General features: G+C 40.6%; 1 protein-coding gene across 4 annotated transcripts in view; it reads right to left on the reverse strand.

Annotated features, from left to right (window-relative positions):
- lrfn1 (leucine rich repeat and fibronectin type III domain containing 1) overlaps positions 1-17,199 on the reverse strand; it is a 138,058-nt gene extending 120,859 nt beyond the window's left edge. For all 4 annotated transcript variants that reach the window (XM_079557021.1, XM_079557019.1, XM_079557020.1 and 1 more), the window contains exon 1: positions 16,049-17,199. The gene's annotated coding sequence lies outside the window, so the exon portion shown is untranslated. The remainder of the gene's footprint in view (positions 1-16,048) is intronic.
- Positions 17,200-18,576: the final 1,377 nt, after the last annotated feature.

Raw genomic sequence — 18,576 nt, forward strand, 5'->3', positions numbered from 1 at the left:
CTGAGCATTATGATTTGGTGTGGGCAGTAATAAAATAAATAGTTTTACAATTGTAGGTGGAAGTAGTGATAGTTGAGCGAATTGTGGAAGGAGAGTTAGTTTAGTCAATGGTACAGAATGAGAATAGCATCAGCAATAACAGTTTTGCCACCCTCTTTCCATGTGATTATCACCAAGAAAGTACAATTCATTTTTCCAGGTGCTTGTCTATTTCTTACCCCTTGACCAGCTATTACTGTGCTGTAAGTTCCGCCTGAAAGAGAATACACAGTTTTCATGATCCTTCCTGTAATAGAACATGTCATGTAATTTAATACTTTATTATATTTATGATCAGAGGAAACTATAAAACAGATTTGAGAGTAAACCTTCTCCAAAAGACACTTCAGTGACACACTGCCATGTTCACGCTCAGATGGCTTATCTAAAATTACAGATATGCAGGTGGAAATAATTATCATGTTCTCATCATTTCATTTCACACTTGGGGTGTAACACTTTAGAAATATTATGTGAGAATCTCTTGGTTTATAAAGCTATGCATTAATTAGCAACATTCAAAGTGAGTCCTGCTGGGAATAGCAGATGAGGAGAGGTCACATGTATGTTTTATCAAAGTACTTTACTTTTCCTTAGAAGCAGAAGACATAACTGTACATCTAACAATGGTTAAATAACCTGCAACCTCGCTGTAGCAGTGAGTTGTCTGAGCAGTTTTTGTAATTAATAGTAATTAATCATAGGTTTGAATAAATCAACAGAAGCGCCAATAAACAACATTTTTAACTCTAAACTGATTTTGAACATATTCCGCGTGTACAGTAATTGTTTGTAATAAGGGGTCTCGGCCAATTATCTAGTTCGCTTCAATGTGACACGTCCTGTGAAGTTTCTGTCAGTACGAGTAAACAAACACGACTGTCCGCCACAACCGGGATTGGACCGGCCCAACCTGCTACCAGACAGAACTCTCTGGCTGCGTCTGAAACCATCAAATTGTAGCCTCTAAGCACTAACACTAGCAACTAACTCCTTAACCTTTCATGGGGTCGACTGTTAGACCTCTATGCAGTTAGTGAACTAGAGCTTCAGCAGCATTTTGAACAATCCGTCTGTCCTTAAACAGGGGAAAGGGAAGTGACACCACCAACAGCTGTTTTTCTTCTTCTTTAAAGTTATTGGCGCAGTGGCTTGTGGGATGGCACATAGCTCCTATTCACCGGTTAGTTAGCACCAGAGGTCCCTATGCTAAAGTGGCCATGATAGTTAGCATCGAGGCTCCTTTTCCTGATTCCTTCCTAACTGACAGCACAATTCGGAAGCATCTTGCCATGGCGGACGCTGACGCACATCCGGTTTGGCGTAAGAGCTCTTACCAATCTGCTCGTTTCGGACGCAGCCTTTGTACAGAAGAAAACTCACACCTGGTCGTAACGGGCTATAATGCAAAGGAAAATACTTTTAACAAATGATGTGTGTATAGTTTAACTCCACCGGGTGCAACTGTGGACTGAATAACCAATATAAAGTGCTTTGAGAATCTAGAAGTGCAATATAAATGTAATTCATCATAAGGTGTAGTGGCATCTTCCCCAGTTCTCTTTATGAATGAAGTATATTCAATTTATTTCATAAAAATCTATCATGTATTCGGTCAGCGCTGCAATATATATAGTTTTGTGCTTTTTGCAGGTATTTCATGATTATCTCAAACACTTTTTTGGTTAGAAAAGATTAAATTGATCTAAAACAGCTAAAACAAAAATAACCAGTGGTTTCACTTCCTGATTTTAAAGGGATCTCACCATAAGCCGCCTCCTGTGGCTGCAGTGAAGCTATGGTGAGTGCTTTTACTTCGCAATGAAAGGATTAAGCTGAGCAAGATATCGAGAGGTGAGGATAGCATTTCCTGGATACGTAGGACCTCAGGAGGAGCTGTTTGGGAGCTGTCACCACGATGCTGGGAATAGCCTCTTGGGAAGATTCAACATAATGGGCCAAAACACAGCTCCAGGTATGTTTCTGACGAGGGAACAACATTTTAAACAGCTCTGAAAAAGTCAATTTTGCATAATACCTCTCCTTGTTGCCTCTCTGACCAGACTGTGCATGAGGTCTTACGATGCTAATGCTATTCAGACTGTTCTGCTGTGGTTTTTCTCCAGTTTTATCCTTTTCATCATGAGCTAGACCTTTATTTCCTCTGAGACGCGCTCTCACCAGCACCATCTAATCACCGCCGAACAAATAAAATGCACCAAAAACACATTTGCGTTACAGTATTCGCTGTTTCTAACAATTATACAAACGAAAAATATCTCTGTAATACAATGGCGTTTTTTTTTTTGCACATAGAGGCTTACAGTAGGGTAACACTGCCAATAATGACTTGATCTGCTTGTTTGTTAATATTAAGCTCGCAAATCCTGACAAATCTTTAAATGTGGATTATTAATTAGAGACACTCCACACAAAGTGCTACATAATGATGATGCCACCAAATGACTGCAAAAAAAGATAATCAAGTAGCTCCTTCCTTGAAATGGAGGCATTGTGTTTATTACAGGTGTTCATTTTACATGTACAGTTGTGCTCAGACGTTTACATACCCTGGCTTAACTTCAGATATAAAAGATAACCAAAAAGTTGTTTTTTTCACTCATAGTTAGTGGTTGTGCAAAGCCATTTATGGTGAAACAACTGATTTTGCTATTTTTAGATCATAATGAAAAAAGAATGTACCAAAATGACCCTGATCAAAAGAAGTTTTTAATACTGTGTATTGGCTCCTTTAACATCAATGACAGGAGTCTTTTGTGGTAGTTGTGGATAAGGTTCTTTATTTAAAGCCTCCAGTTCCTGTAAATTCTGGGCTGTCTTGCATGAACTGCACGCTTGAACCACAGTGGTTCAATGATATTGAGGTCAGGAGACTGAGATGGCCATTAACAGGACCTTCTTTTATTCTGCTGGAGTCAGTGGCATCAGCGAACCAGCTCCATATGTCACAGTAGATATGGTGCACCTTTTTGTTGTCATGATGAAAAGTGCACCATACCTACTGAGAAATGTGTGGTGTGTGGTTGTGTGTGCCTGGGTATGAAAAAGGTATACTTGAACTTTGCATATTCTTACTAACTTTATCAATGTAATGTTAATTGTTACAGTTGTTATTGGTAAAAGCAGATTCAATATTTTTTAGAATTTACACTTTTCATTTGGATTTATGGATGATATTGTACCACTGAAAACTAAATAGTCTGTTTGTTTTGTCTGTTTTTCCCAAAAGCAGTCAAGATGACAGCCATATTAGATACATTTTTTGCTCCTGCGCTTAACTCTGTTTCGAAATTGGAATGAAACCAATTGGATTTGGAAAAAAGTCTAATCTATCAGGCGTCTCCACTTGCAGAGAACAGAATAAACAGCAACATCTGCCATTTCTTCAATTATTGGTTTTCTCTATTGAATTGTTTCTATATTGTTCTATATTCAATAGTGGAGGTTTTAAAATTGCAGACAAAGGGCTCTTAAACTATAGCATCCAGCCGCGCCTGGTATTTGTACTGTAAAAACTTCACAAACAGATGAAGAAAAGTATATAGAAGTTAACTTTGTCAGTGTGGCATCTATCCAAACAACTGGTGGGAGTCTGCTTCACATTAGGCTCGACACGACTAATCCCTGCCTTCATAAACGAGGCACTTTTAGTCAATAGACCCCCAGCCCACGACACCACCATGGCGTCGTCATTTATCAAGCCTCCCGCAGGAGAGATACTTTGTCTGGGTATTTCTAATGACCTGCCTTGCCCTGTCAGAGAGCCATCAATAAGCACAAGCTTGAGTGGCTCCAAAAGGCTGTTCGTGCAACCACCTGCTACCACCTACTTCTTACCAACTCATTTTTTAACGGCGCAAGCACTTTTACAACACTCTGCTTGTTTGGTAGTTCTCTGCATAGCAGAGTGAGAGCCATGAAAGTTTCATATGGTCGGGCATCTCCGCACCACTGGTCAAGAATGATCTGCGGATGACCTTCTGAGGAGCGCTCTCTGCTTTGTGAGCATTGATGGAGTTTGACAGACAGGACTGAGGTGGACTACGGGAAAAGAGTGTTGTTTTTCCTCCCACGGTCTGAGGCTTGAATCTTTATAATGCGAGTTTTTGCCAGTTCACGTCTCATGTAAGTCAAAGTAGCTCACCTCGTCTGAAACATGCAAGGGTTGTATATAAAGTAGAGAAAGCAATGACTACTTTACATGCAGTCATAACTGGAATATTAGAACCGGAATATGCTCATGAAAACCCAAGACCCCTGGATTACTCCTTTTCTAACCCAAATATTTGGCCACATATACGTCTAACAGAATATCCCCATTGAAAGGAACATCAATTTGTGTACCAGAAATACACAAGAAGTAAAAATGGCAAAACCGAGATCCAGGCGCAGCACAGAACCAGAACTGTTTGGGTGAGGAGAAAACTGATTACTTTATTAGTGTGGTGAAAGACATGAATATAAAGTCTTTCGTTGTTGCTGTGTATTTGCATCATAATGTTCTCCGTGCGTCAAGACGTTGTCCATGCATCAAAGTTTGGATCAGGATTTTCTAATTGATTACAATTACTATGCAGGAGTAACTCTGTCTGCTCACACATGTAAACATGTTTGATTTTTATTTAATTATTGGTTTACTTGGTCAGAACAGTGCATGTTAATGAACATACATGGTCTCATGCATGTAAACCCGCCACACACCGGATTGTAGCTTTGTGCTAATTTGCATCCCTCGTCCCCCATGCGCACTCTCAAACACACTTTCATTCATCCTGGCCTATTGTACATGTTTTTAGTGGTAGGGGAAACCGGAGTACCCGGAGGAAACCTACGCAGACACGGGGAGAACATGCAAAGTCCACACAGAAAGGCCCCGTCCCTGGTGGGATTTGAACTCAGGACCTTCTAGCTGTGAAGTACGAGCACTAACCGGTGCGCTTCTGTGCCGCCCAAAAAAACAGGTTATTCCAAATGTTTCAGAAACCGGAATACTGACCTTAACCTGCATATTGGCGGCATGTAAACATAGTCAATGAAGTAAAAGATGTAGTACTGAAATGTGTAATCACGTTATTTCAAAGTAAAAGTACTAAAATCATTATATAATTACAATTACTTCAACGCAAAGCTACTTGAGATACAACAACAATATTTTTGCTATTGCTCCTTCTCTGGTCCTCAAAACTAAGACATAATTAAAAGCCATTTGACAATTAAAAAGTATTATCACAAAATGACCGCAGTCTGCCTCCACAGGGCTCACCTAAAGGTTATAATAGGCCACATTCCCTAGTAGTTTCTTATAAGGTAAACAGTAGAAATCATACTTTAAATGTATTTTCTTTACAAAAGTAAAAGTACTCAGTTAACCTTTGGTGCGAGTATGCAAAGAACACCTCGAGGAAACGTTTGGATCCTGCTTATTTTCAAAGGTGGCTATTTAAATATTCATTCAATGCTCACTCATTGAATTTGGCAGGCCGGCGTCTCCGCAGTGACTTACACTTGCTCAGTGTTCATAATTAAGACAAAACAGTGGATCAACTAAAGCCATTTGGAACTGGCCCGATTTCTGCAGCATTTGTTAAGTGTTGTGTAAGTGCACTGGGAAACTGCTGGACAAACAAGCGTTAACTGTCAGCTTTGTAGGACACAGTGTCATGCTGCAGTATGGGGAGTGTGGTCATTGTGCGAAAAGCTGCAAAAAGCTCCTATTGTTAGGTTGGCATATATTTTTGAGCAAGATTGGAAAGTAGGACTCTCTTGTGCAATACAATTATTCAATAATTGTATTGTACAATTGTACAATATGTGGGGCGACGGTGGCGCAGTTGGTAGAGCGGGTCGTCTCGTGATCGGAAGGTCGTGGGTTCGAATCTCACCTCTCACAAATGCACATTGTCATTGTGTCCTTGGGCAAGACACTTCACCCTACTTGCTCCAGTACATTGGTGCATGAATGAGAGTGAATGGGTGACTGTAAAGCGCTTTGGGCCTGATGAAAGTTGAGTCCATAAGTTGGACTCAACTTATGGACTATAAGTTGAGTCCATTTCCCATACAATCTCAATGATCTACAATTTATTTTCTTTAAAAAGTTAAATGGTTAGTAGTGAAACTGTTTGTGGTAGTGGTATGGTGGTATATATTTTCTATGTGACAATAAGTCTTTATTATCTTATACTATTTATAACCACTAGGAGAAATGCTCTAGATGTCTATAATTATAAAAATAACAATATGTTTTGTGATGAGTAAGCCTATACCTGCTTTGTTACAGAAGTGCAGTGTTGCTTTAAAAACTATGCCACAAAACTTAGCACACAGTAAGGCCATTATTGTAGTCTATTTATGGCCACAGTTACATTAGGACCTGGCAGCAGCTGCTAGCAATGATCCTCCACTGGTCCATAAGAAATAATGACATTCCTCTGGTTTTGTCACTGCTACTACATTAAGGACAAAAACATCCTCTGGGTTTACGGGGGGGTGAATAAAGGATCTATGTTGTTGACTTTTTTTTTTTTTTTTTACTTTAGCATCTATCTTGCTGCTCTCAACAATGTCACCTTGATGCTGTGCCGAAAACGGTGCAATGACCAGGTGCTAATGTGGGACGCAATTATACCTAGTCAATTACACACCAGAGCCACTTGCAAAGGTCCTCTCGCTGTTTTTATGTCAACTTTCTCCTTGGCTTATCCCTTCCCTGGTTATCTCCGCCGTTATGAGTGCAAATTAGCCAATTAGCCAACCTGATGGTTTACTGTCACTTCCTTTAAAAACGTCTTCCCTCAGGTTGGAATTACAGATAATAAAAGAGGAAACAATCAGTGTTTATTAAGTCGTAAAGGACCAGGCCCTGTAAATGATTTTACTTCAAATATGAACGCAAGTAGATTTACGCCAGGCTACATATTAGTTATTAAACTACTTACATTACATTTTACAGCTGTTACTGCAACAGACAATTACATGATTGAAAAGAACATTTTTAACATTTCCTATTTCTCACTTTCCACGGTGTGAATGTGTCTCACTGGCATAAGGGAAAGCAATCAGTATATCCACCCGTAAAGGAACCATGCTTTGTAAATTACATTATACATTATACAACTCCACACTGCACTCAGCATGGAGCCCATTTAGGAGCCTACAAGAGATGGAGATTATTGTGTACAAGGTTTATAAAGGGTCTACTAAACAGGAAATCAGCCACTGGACGCAGGGGAGTCTGAGCACAGCCCGACAAATCTGAAAATCAATCAACAGAATCATGGCCATAAATACCAACAAAATGAGGCATTGTTGGAATTAACATGCGCACTGCAGCAGCACTGGCCCATATAATTGAGAGGCAAACTTTGGTAAACAATGCGGATACACGGAAGAAGCAACCAATACAAGTGGATTGGGTGAATGGATTTTCCAAGCCACAGTTCAAAGCCGGTGTCAGCAAGAATCTGCCTCGCTGATGAAGAACTGCTTTGTGCATGTACATACGTATAATAATGTGCTGATCAGTGACTTATAGTGCTGAGGTCACGAGTATTCAAATAGCATATGGCCTTCTCTGCTAATCAGTGTTTGCCTTTAGTGCCTAAACTGAGACACAATAGAAGCCCACTACACTATTACTGTAATTTGGAAACATTTTTAGGCATTGGCAAAGAATAAACAAAAGACACTTACCACTCAAAAACAAATGAGAGAAAAGCTATGTAAAGCTCTGAAGCTGAAGAGTCGGGGCTCCTCCCTGGTGCCGTAAGCAAAAAATCCTTTCAAAATCTCCTTTAAATAAAAAGGATAGAAAATAGTAATAATAATAATATCTTTATTATTGTTTAGGGTTTAAAGCAGGTGAAGGCAAGTTTGCTTGTGGAGGGGCACTTAATGGCTCTGTGCGTAACTTGAAATCACACTAACGCCGCCCCAGAAGTGACTTCCTGTTTCGATCCAGCGCACCAAAATAAAAGCACAAAGCTCGTCTCATTGATTAGTTCAGCAGGTACTTGCAACATTACAAGAATATAATTAAATACACACATTTTAAGTGTTTTGTCTGTTAATAGTTAGGCAGCGAGAAAGTTGAACTAATAAACTGCTAAACTAATGAATAAGATGGTGCATTGTCCATTGTCGAAACACCACAGGCTGTCTTTTCCAATTGTAGTGCAAATAAGAGGACCACATCTACAAATGGAAGAAGAGGTATTGCACTACCGCTCAAACATTGGCTCCTGAATATCAAGACCTAAAAGGCTGTTTTGCAAGGACATTTTAACAGAATTGTATCTATTAAATCTCAGAATTGCGTTGTAATATTTCTGAAAATCATCTTGAGTACCAGAGGTTCTTTGCTGGAGGGACAGATTTCTGTTAACTCAAGGACAGAAAACTCACGATTTTAAATTGAAGATTTGTCCAAAACTTTACAAATCCAAAAGTTATTGAAGCCTTTTGCCATACTTTCAAGTATATATTTTTTTCCCTGTAAAATATCCAAGCTATGATCATCAGCACATAGCTGATTATTCTCCACCTCTATGAAATGTTGAATGTGATCTTTTTTCTTCCGTCGCCAGCTTCCACTGTTGAGCTCCATTTGGCCTTTAGTGGTTCATTGGGTAGTAAAAGTCACAACAATGAAGTTTAGTAGTGAAACAGCGGTAGAGTAGAAGTAATAACAGTATACGGCTTATAATAATGATAAATGAATCTGTCACGCTCAACTAAGCAACGCATGGAAGTGACGCCCAAGGACACAGTGGAAGCAGACTTTGAGTTTATGCACAAAACCTCCACCAATTATAATAATATATGGCCGTCGCAATAGTGTTGTAATATATTGTAACACAGGTAGTATATCAACAGTAATAAAGTTACAAATAAACAACTCATTTCACATCATATCCCCCCCCTCTTACTCAATCCACATTGAATTTGTCATGCTGTTGAAGAGGCCACTAATTAAAACAACACGGACCGTAATTTTCCACAGGAGCAATCCTGTGTCTGAAATCATGGCCAAGTGAACATGTCCTTGTATCTCGGTGCAGTAAATGCTTCAGAGAGCTGTAAGATTTAAGCTGCAATAATGTGAGACTCTTGGAACATATACAGTAGCATCACACCTTAAAATAAACCTGCCAGCTTGTTGTTAGAAAAGGCGCACAGCAGTAAATTACCACTTTACCAGCGCTGTGCGTACGATGAGAAAGATATCAAATAATACATGCACAAAAGGCAGCATCAAAGGCAAAAAGCTATTTCATGGATCTGTGTCGAAAATGTGGATAGTTTGCGTTCTCCTACTTTAAGCTAATATATATTTCATCTTCTCAGGACTTGGTTGCTTTTTCATACCAAATTTCCCTTACATTTCAGTCTAAGCATAAAAAACTGGGAGAGTATTAAATCAAGGTGAATTTGCTTTCTTTCTTTTGAGCTCAGAACGCACGCACACTCCGATCAAGTTGTGAATCCTCCGAACTTAGCGCTGTGATAATGAATTAAGGACAAAGAAAGAAACCCAATTTCCTCTGACTATTCTTATACTTTCAAAAATCAAAATGATAAACAGACCTTGAAATCCACAGCACACCTTCAAGAAAAATAAAAACAAATTGAGAAAGAATCGTTTGTTTGTTCAGGGGTTTTGAGCGTAATGTGAAATCCACACTAAATGAGAAAAGGAAATAGCAAAATGTGAAGATTGAAGCTTTGAAAGAGGATATTTTAGGTTTTTATTAATCAGGACTGAACATATTCACGGTGGTTTGAAATGGATATTAGCTAAAAATGATAGAATCATCTTTCACTTCATTTTTTTTTTTTCAACATCTGAGTTGGAAAAAGAGTTCTTCCTCTACTATCTTCACTTAATCTATATAGAATATTCTATGGTAGATTATGTCCATTCATTCATTTTACATAAGATACCCCCATGTACCTGTGTGCACATTATCCTGTTCCTCTTTGATTGCACATTGTCCTGTCTATTTGCACCCCCTGAGTGTTCTTGGGAGCTAATGTTATGAGATCAATAAAGGCTTATCTTTGGCTTATCTTTTTTACTGTAATAATTTGTAGTACTTTTAGATACATTGTGCAGCCTGAGGAAGTATCTCTACTTGCAAATCATGAGCCAAGACAAACCGATCCCCAGTTATAGCGACATATTTAGTGGTAATAATTTATGGGTGCATTATCTGATGTTAATGCCCCATCCAGGACAAAGTGCTCCATTAACTGCAATGCATTTGGACTATTGCTCTGTGGTTGAGAAGAGAAAGTCTTAATAGAACAAGTTAGCAGTGTGGTAGCTCTGCACAATAAAATATTGTTCTTATGCATTATTTAATGGCACTGGGTTGTGTTTGCGTGCGTTTCAGATTGGGCATGGGAGTGAGTAGTCGTCCTAATTGACTTTCTCTAGAGAGCCAAATGGGAAATGCTGTTCTTTGGTAGAAGTTATTGATCAATATGAACAGATGCAGAGAGTGAAAGCATCATCTGAATCAATGTCACCTTGAGGTAGACTGCAGGAACACCAGAAGATCCCATGTAAGACATCAAGAAAGAGATTAGCCATTGCACTACTCCCAGCATTGTTTACAGGATATTAAAGCCCTTCATTTAACGGGCCATATGAGCAGGCACACGATGACAGGGCTCAAGGCAGCAGCGGTGGCAGGATAAATGCACAACAATCTCTTTCTGGAGGGAGACATATGACACAAGTCATTTTCCTCCAAAGCCAAAAGAAAGATTGTGTAGTGACTGCACTATGTTATCTTATGGTGTAGTAAAAGCTTCACAGAGTTGTCATCTGAACTAGTTATTTTATTTTAAGTGCTCGACCACTTTTTTTAGACACCTTAGAAGTGATGCCTGTCTGTAAAATATCATTATCACTACAAAACAATATAACTTTCGTGGTCACCTTCGATCTATGAAGCATTCTGTGGTTTTACATTTTGCAAATACTCCTGTTATGCCATTCAATCAATCAATCAATCAATCAATCAAATTGTATTTGTGTAGCGCCTTACAACAGCCAGAAAGTGCCCGGGGCGCTTTCCAGTATAAAAACAAGAATGCCCCATTCCAACCATTCACTCACACACGCATTAATTCACTCTAATATTTCAATTTGATTTTAGGGAGCCCTGGGACAATCCCTTTGCTGTGTTTACTTTTTATGATATTTTTGTATGCAAGAAGTGAACATTTTAGAGTATCCAAGTTTCTCGGTAGTTACGCTGCAGTTATTATTCATTCACTCCATACACGGTGGTGGTAAACTACTGTTCCACAGATGCCTCTAGGTTAGACTGACAGAAGTGAGGCTGCCAACCTGCACCATCCGACCACCACCAACCAGTCACACAGGCAAACACTCTCATTAATTCTGGCCGATTTAACATGTTTATAGTGGTAGGGGAAACCAGCGTATACGCACGGGGAGAACATGCAAACTCCTCACAAAAAGCTGTTAAGTACGAGCACACTGATGCCCGGCAGGAAAGACAAAGTGCTCCTAAGGTGTCATTACGCCTTACAATATAGTATGCCTTTTTATTCACTTAGAAAATCGACATGTTTCATTTTGCGTGACTATAGACGCTCACATAACTGTATCTAAATAGGGAAAATGTGAAAGAGCTTAGTTGCTTCTAACTTTACTCCTGTTTGGGTCGATGAGGAGAGGAGGAGAGGCTAAATGCTAGCAACATGTTCGGTGTTTTTGCATGACTGAGCACACGTGTAAAGACCAGACAGGTACGCATCAACTTGTCATCACTCATCAACATATTTCAGTATGCAAAAACTGTGGCCTATTCCTTTAAGGATCTGAATTACTATATCTAAAAGTAGACACAGAATAGTAAGCAGCTGTGAGATAGATCTAGATTGATTGATATCACATTAAATATGAAAAATATTGTGCAGTCTTATTCCCAAGAGGATTGAATGTTTATGGTATGTTAATAATGTGTTTCAGCTGGCCGATTCAATACAGGATTACATTCTGCAAGTATAATTAGCTTCTTAGCAAACCCATACTTGCTTCTGTATCCTTATTTCTCCAGCTCTTGTCTCCCTCTGCGCCAGTGCTCTCCTCCCTTCACAGGCCTCTATTGTACATTCTGGTCACACCCTATAGCTTCCATTTGATGTGACATTCGTCATGTAGCGGCATGAGGGTCAGTGCTGAAGCACGGCAGCTCCTTAGCTCATCTGTTTCTATCAGTGTGTCAGGAAAACAACATGCTTAGACATGGTTAAAAGGCATGCTCAGGGCAGACACTCGAAATCCACAATAACAAATGGCACATCCATTACTATGTAGAGAGAGGTAGAGGGAGTGCAAATACACCTTAAAAACATTCATTAATTCAATTGACATATAAGGTTATCATTTGAAAACTGTTGTAATTGACTAGGTTAATAGTTAATATTTCATAATGAAGAATTTGATAATAAGGGTAAAAACAAGTATAAACTCAAACAAGCGTCCCTTGTCCTTTCTTGCTACGTATATTGCGTAAGAACTAAACATTGTAAAATAATACAAAATGTGGATACATATAGGCATGAATCATATGACTTTTTCTCATATTTTGCACATTTGGCAGTACCCGCTGTTGTGTCTTGCTCTGAATAGCGGGACAGATTATTGCACATGAAAAGGGACAAAGCCCAGCAGTGTAAAAGAGGGCGAACATAGACAAGGTCACCCACAAGTTTCTGATCCATTTAACCTGTGTGACTTTGAACTGGGTGTAAACCTGTTCCACAAAACTGTGAAAATCTGCCGCCTCTGCAGTGGGAAGATTGAGCGGGTCAGGACAGGTCACGCTGAGGACTAGACCAGCAACTGAAGCATTATAGGCATCCATACATTAACCATCGATGTAGGCGAAACAGCACAGCGGCATTACAAGAAATAATTTGTAATAATATTTCATTTAAGCAATATGACGCCAAAAACAGAACTGCGATCTGATCCGTGACAATCTGCTCTTTTGGTGATATTGTCAGTCTGTGAGTTGTGGCAGAGGTTTTTAATGTTCCATGCTGCTCTATGCTATATACTGCTTCTACTGGTGAAAGGGGGATTTAAAGCAATAGTGACGTGTTGAAGTTTCAGAAGTAGCAGATGGCTTTGCTGTCCCTAAAATGGAATATGCATCAAGTGCACAGCAACAGTGATAAAGTGGATATTGTGATCGAGACCACAGAAATCATGATATGAATGAATTTTATTGACCACCCCTAATGAGTAGACACTCGAGGCAATGAACAGGTGTTTGAGATGTTTACCCATCTTAAATCTTCTAAACTCAATACTGAGTGTGTTTACTCTCATTAATGCTAAAAGTGCAGCTAAAGCTGTTGAGTAACACGGCGGCAGTGAGATATGAGATTTCTTTTGGAAGTTTTGGTCATTAGTTATGCTTCTGTTTCCTCCTAAACCCAGAGTAGTAAATAACATGTTTTGGTAGACGCATTCATCTTGCTCTAGCCGTTTTATTGCTACCTTTTTTCCACAACGGAATCAATTCTTCTCACAGACTCCCAAAATCCGACTGTTACTAAAACGTAGAGCATTTTCTCTCCCTGACATCACTCTTTTAAAAGTATTTCACATTTTTTCATCATCTAATTCTTTGATGTTTTACTGTTTATTTACAAAAACATGTTAGAAAAATGCCAGACTAATTTTTGAACACTAAATTAATTTACATAACGAGACCATAGCCTACTCTCTGTTCTTTTCTAATAAATTGGTTTGTATTATTGCCCTGGTGCACACACTGTTGCATTATGTTCTTCATTTTATTCTGTTGTAGTTTGCCCCTGTGAATAATTGTGTCTTGCAGTGGAAAATTACATGCATGCTAAAAAAGTGTATTTTCCTTCGCAGAGCTCACTTGAAAAACATCTTTGGTACAACTGTGTACAATGTGCAAATGTCACGGTGAGAATGAGTCACCCTGGCTATTTTCATAGTTCAGGTTTAAATCCTCTGCTTAAAGCCTTCACCACTGGCTTATAAATGAAAAGATGACACTTGTTATACTCTCCCAAACCTGCAGTGCTTGATAACCCTGGACTTGTGATTTCATAATGTGAACACATGACACGGGCACTACAAGCAGCTGCTGTAACACAATGCAACAGAATGGCAAGCAAGAGAGCCCCCATTAATCTAACCCCCTCTGTCTGAGTACAGCAACCCAGAAACAGAAACCTCCTCACTTCAGCCATTTTAAAGCACGCTACAGCACAATCTGTACATTTACCCAGAGCATGCTGAACTAATGCTAAACCTGGAGAGAGTGTGAGGAATAATGCATGATAATGGTAATGACCATCCTGTCTGATCACATTATGCACACACGACAGCCGGTGTCCAGAGCCTGTGCTGTAACACACTGCAACACAGTGAAGCTACAGGATCATTACTAACAACATTGAAAAAAACATCTCTAAATATACTGTAAAGAACCTTGCTGCATGCACATGTTACTTCACATTACAAATCCGATAAGACTCTAGGGTGTCAGTCCTCCTCATGAACCTCTATTTTAGGAGACTAGAGCTGATAATTTCATTCTATTCGATTCAGTGTTACCGTCTAATGAAAAATTGCTGCTTCTCTTTATTTGAGCAATAAAAGTCAAGTGTCTTTATTGCTTGTTGCAATGCTACAACCTTGTGACGGCGTCCATTCTACCCCTGCTGTGCAGTTTTATATGAGCTCCCCATTGACCGCTGCCCTGCTCTATGTATGAGTGCACCACACAGTCCCTAAGATCACTTAAGCTAAAGCAGCCTGTACAGCGCTGTGTTTTCCAGTAGCTCTGCAGTATGACTAGTGGCTAATCTCTGGTAGTAGAGCTGGCCAATGCTGTGTTCCCCGGGGGATTCCTGCACAGAATTATGAGGATACCGCTGGCATATATGAGAAATGTTCCCTTGACTTTTCTGTGAGTGTGAGGACTGCTAACACACCTCCATCTAATAAATTTACAACTTGGCTCTGTCCATGCACATGCTGTATAACATGAAGTCCCATCTGCTGTTCTCCCTGTACTCTGAGTGATGAGAGCAGTCTCAGAGACCAGACAATGACCTTTGTGGCCCTCTCTGTCTCAGCGTGCCAAAATTAGAGTCAGGGAGTAACTTCTCCAGAAGTGCTGAGTGGAAGCTGAGCCCATGAGCATTGAATAACTGCAAAATGATGGCAGGGGCTGAACATTCGAGCAGACACAATTGGCAGCACTCATTTATAGTGCCTATGAGATCCTAATCATGCTGCAGTAGAGTATCTGGGGCTCTTCATCATATTCAAACAGTGTCGCCTGATTGATAAACAATAACAACATGACAAGACATTCAGCTTCAGTCCCATTAGTAACCAAAAGCCATAATCACACCATTAACAAGTTCATGTCAATCCTCGCTCACAAGAGTCACCCCCACTTCAGTATACAGTTCACCCTGCAGGGACTGTGGCGAGACCGGCTCATATTTATGAAGTGCTGGCCCATATGCACGCATGGTGCTGATGCAGACACACCCGGGCCAGTCAACACTATTCTCTCTGTCTCTCGACATTCAACTAATGTGTCATAGCTTAAGCATCTCTGCCGCGCACTAAATAGTCAAGGCGTAGACATGCCAAGACTGTCCATCATAGAACTAACAGCATTTAGAGCTATAGCCGATACCAACAGTAAGTGCACCACCACGTGAGGTCTGCTCCAGTGTGCTTAAGTATCCAGAAGCATTCAGCAGATAGATAGATAGATAGATAGATAGATAGATAGATAGATAGATAGATAGATAGATAGATAGATAGATAGATAGATAGATAGATAGATAGATAGAAAAAGGTGGAAAACATTACTTTCTCGAGTGAAAAAGGTGTGATTATCCCTCTTATGCTGCTGAGGTCTTCCTAGTGACTACTTACCAAAGGCAATCCTCGGGAAGCAAACGCTGAAGAGTTGGACATAATTTCCCTCGTCGGATGCAGTGACATTCGTTATTCCCACCGTGCGCGTAAAAAGCCTTTATGCTTTTCTTACCGGGTTTGCGTAGTGAGTGCAAGAATCCAATAGACAATCTGCAGTCTTCGGCGTGAGAGCGGGATCTCTTCAATTGCCTCCTTCAAAACCCCACCTTAATGTCAAAAAGCGACAACAGAGTGGCTTAAAACACAGAGCCAAAAATCCATTTCCCAGGATAATAAAGCCGTTCAGAGTCAGGTGTGCCCCAGATCGGTGTTTTCAAGCGGGGCTAGAGCGTGAATACGTGGTCGGCTCAGGTCCCCCACGTAGTTCTTTGTAGCACACAAATAAGGGAAGGTTTAATTTCCAATAAATCTCGCGCGCGTTCGAATTCACAGCCCAGATGGACCCTTGACGGAAAACTGCAGTCGCTTTCGAGCGCATCTGACGACTGGGAGGCTGGCGGCAAATTCTGCACCAAGTCTACAGAAATAAAACCACGAAGCTCAATAACTATAAGGCAGCGGCGCTCTGTCGTGCTCACGCCTGCCCCACCGGTAGTTGTTGTCTTGCCACAACTTCTCTCCTCCTGGTTCGAGCGTTACAATGGAATCCCACCCAAAGCACGGATAGTGTGTTCCTTCCTCCGACAGAGCAGCCCGTGTGAGCAGTATAGCGCTCACATAAGACTTCTTCCACGAAGTAATGTCGAGCTTTTCTTGAGCCAGAGAGTTACGTTGTATCCTAGGCGAATAGAAGCCTTTCCCAAACGCCGTCCACCTGCGTTATGAGCATCCCAGTGCAAATGAAAACCTGCTGCCTGTCACGCCATGATGTCTGGAGGAAAGAGCAGTCCAATGTGGTCGCGAGACAGGACGCACTAGTCCTTGGTTATCGGAGGAAACGACTGACACCTTTCACGGACAGTGCAGCACTGCAGCAATGTGATGTCATTTGAGCTGCGTTTGGAGACAGGAGAAGCACCGGGGTTTATTGCTGTGGTGTGTGAGAGCTGTGTGTTGTTGCATGCATGGGGAGAGGAGGAGGCGCTGTAGGAGATGTTTGTGATAGCCCGGAATGGACTGCTGCCGCTGGTGGCTCGTGGTCCAGCACAACAAGATACTGCAGATGGGCGGAGGGAGGAGGAGAAGAGGCTGCCGGCCCGGGCACTGCACCTAAAAATCTATGCCAGTCCTCTAAACCCAGGTTTGTAGCTGTTACAGCACACAGTCTTAAAGCAGAATAGCTAATTACAAACATAAAAGTTAAAAACATAAAAATGCCCAACTGTTCTGGGATAGGCAGGCTATAGCTCATTACGCCGCATCAAACAATCAAGATAAAAGTTGGAATCTGCTGTGTAGGCTATATGATCATTGATGTGTTTTTTCCCCTAGCCTCTCTAGGCCTAAATTATTGTTTTGTTATAAGGATTTAGTAGAACTGCTTTGTCAGTTCACTTGAAGGCCACAGCAATGGACCTTAAAACAAATTAGAAACACATTCTGAAGAATTACAGCCACACTCAGAATTGATAAACCGAACATAGCCTTGGCAATAGCTTTTGTGGAACAAAGTTTATATTGCAGAGAGAGAGAGAGAGAGAGCTTTTGCTCCTTTTCTCAACGCTCAAAGTCTGGCTCTCTCATGAGATTTGCTCTAAGTAAGATATAGCCTAGTTAAATAAACACTCTCCTTTAGCTGCAAATAGAAGGAGCAAGTTTCGATTTGTATCACTATTTCAATTATTTTTCACTTGCTACTGGAGTGCAGTTGTGACAATGTTCGGAAACTAGTTGCTGATGCTGATTCTGGGATTGAATTGTTTTAAAAGAGGATTCTTGCTTAAGAGAGCTGAATCAAGCGTGTTGTGATGATGGTGAGCAGTGGCCTCATGCCGTGAATACTGAGAGAAATAAAGCAAGAGCCACAGAGGAATTCATCGGCTATTTATATCAGCTGCTCTCGGCGGGGTGCCGCTCTCCCACAGTAATGCACAGTAAAAGGTGATTGATAACAGCGGTATTGCTGGACTGTCCATCTTAACTGGGTAAAGTGATAACATTACGCACACTAGTCTTTTATGGACACCATCACAGTCAGGTCAGTCACAGCCGCTCAAATGGGAAAATCACACCCTCTAAAACAGAAAGAACCAGAGCAACATCCTCCACTAACCCCCAAGTGAGGGCTTAATGACCTGGAACACATTACTACAGAGGTGACTTTATTTAGGCCAGGTGCCGGGTATTTGTATCTGTCCATTGCCAAATGCACTTTCTGACACACCACAGTCAGTTGCCATATTGCCCTTTGCTTTAACAAACTGGTCAGATCTGTTTCCATTGAAGATTGTAGAAATCCCAGTGTCGCCGTTGCACAAAAGCACCTTCAATGTGACACTCTAGTGATCCAGTCTAGGATTGAATGCCCTTGTGCACATCCAGTGGGAGGGAATGAATGCCATCACACACACAGATATACACGTATA

The sequence above is a fragment of the Gobius niger genome (genome assembly GCF_951799975.1).
Source record: "Gobius niger genome assembly, chromosome: 1".
Classification (NCBI taxonomy): Eukaryota; Metazoa; Chordata; class Actinopteri; order Gobiiformes; family Gobiidae; genus Gobius; species Gobius niger.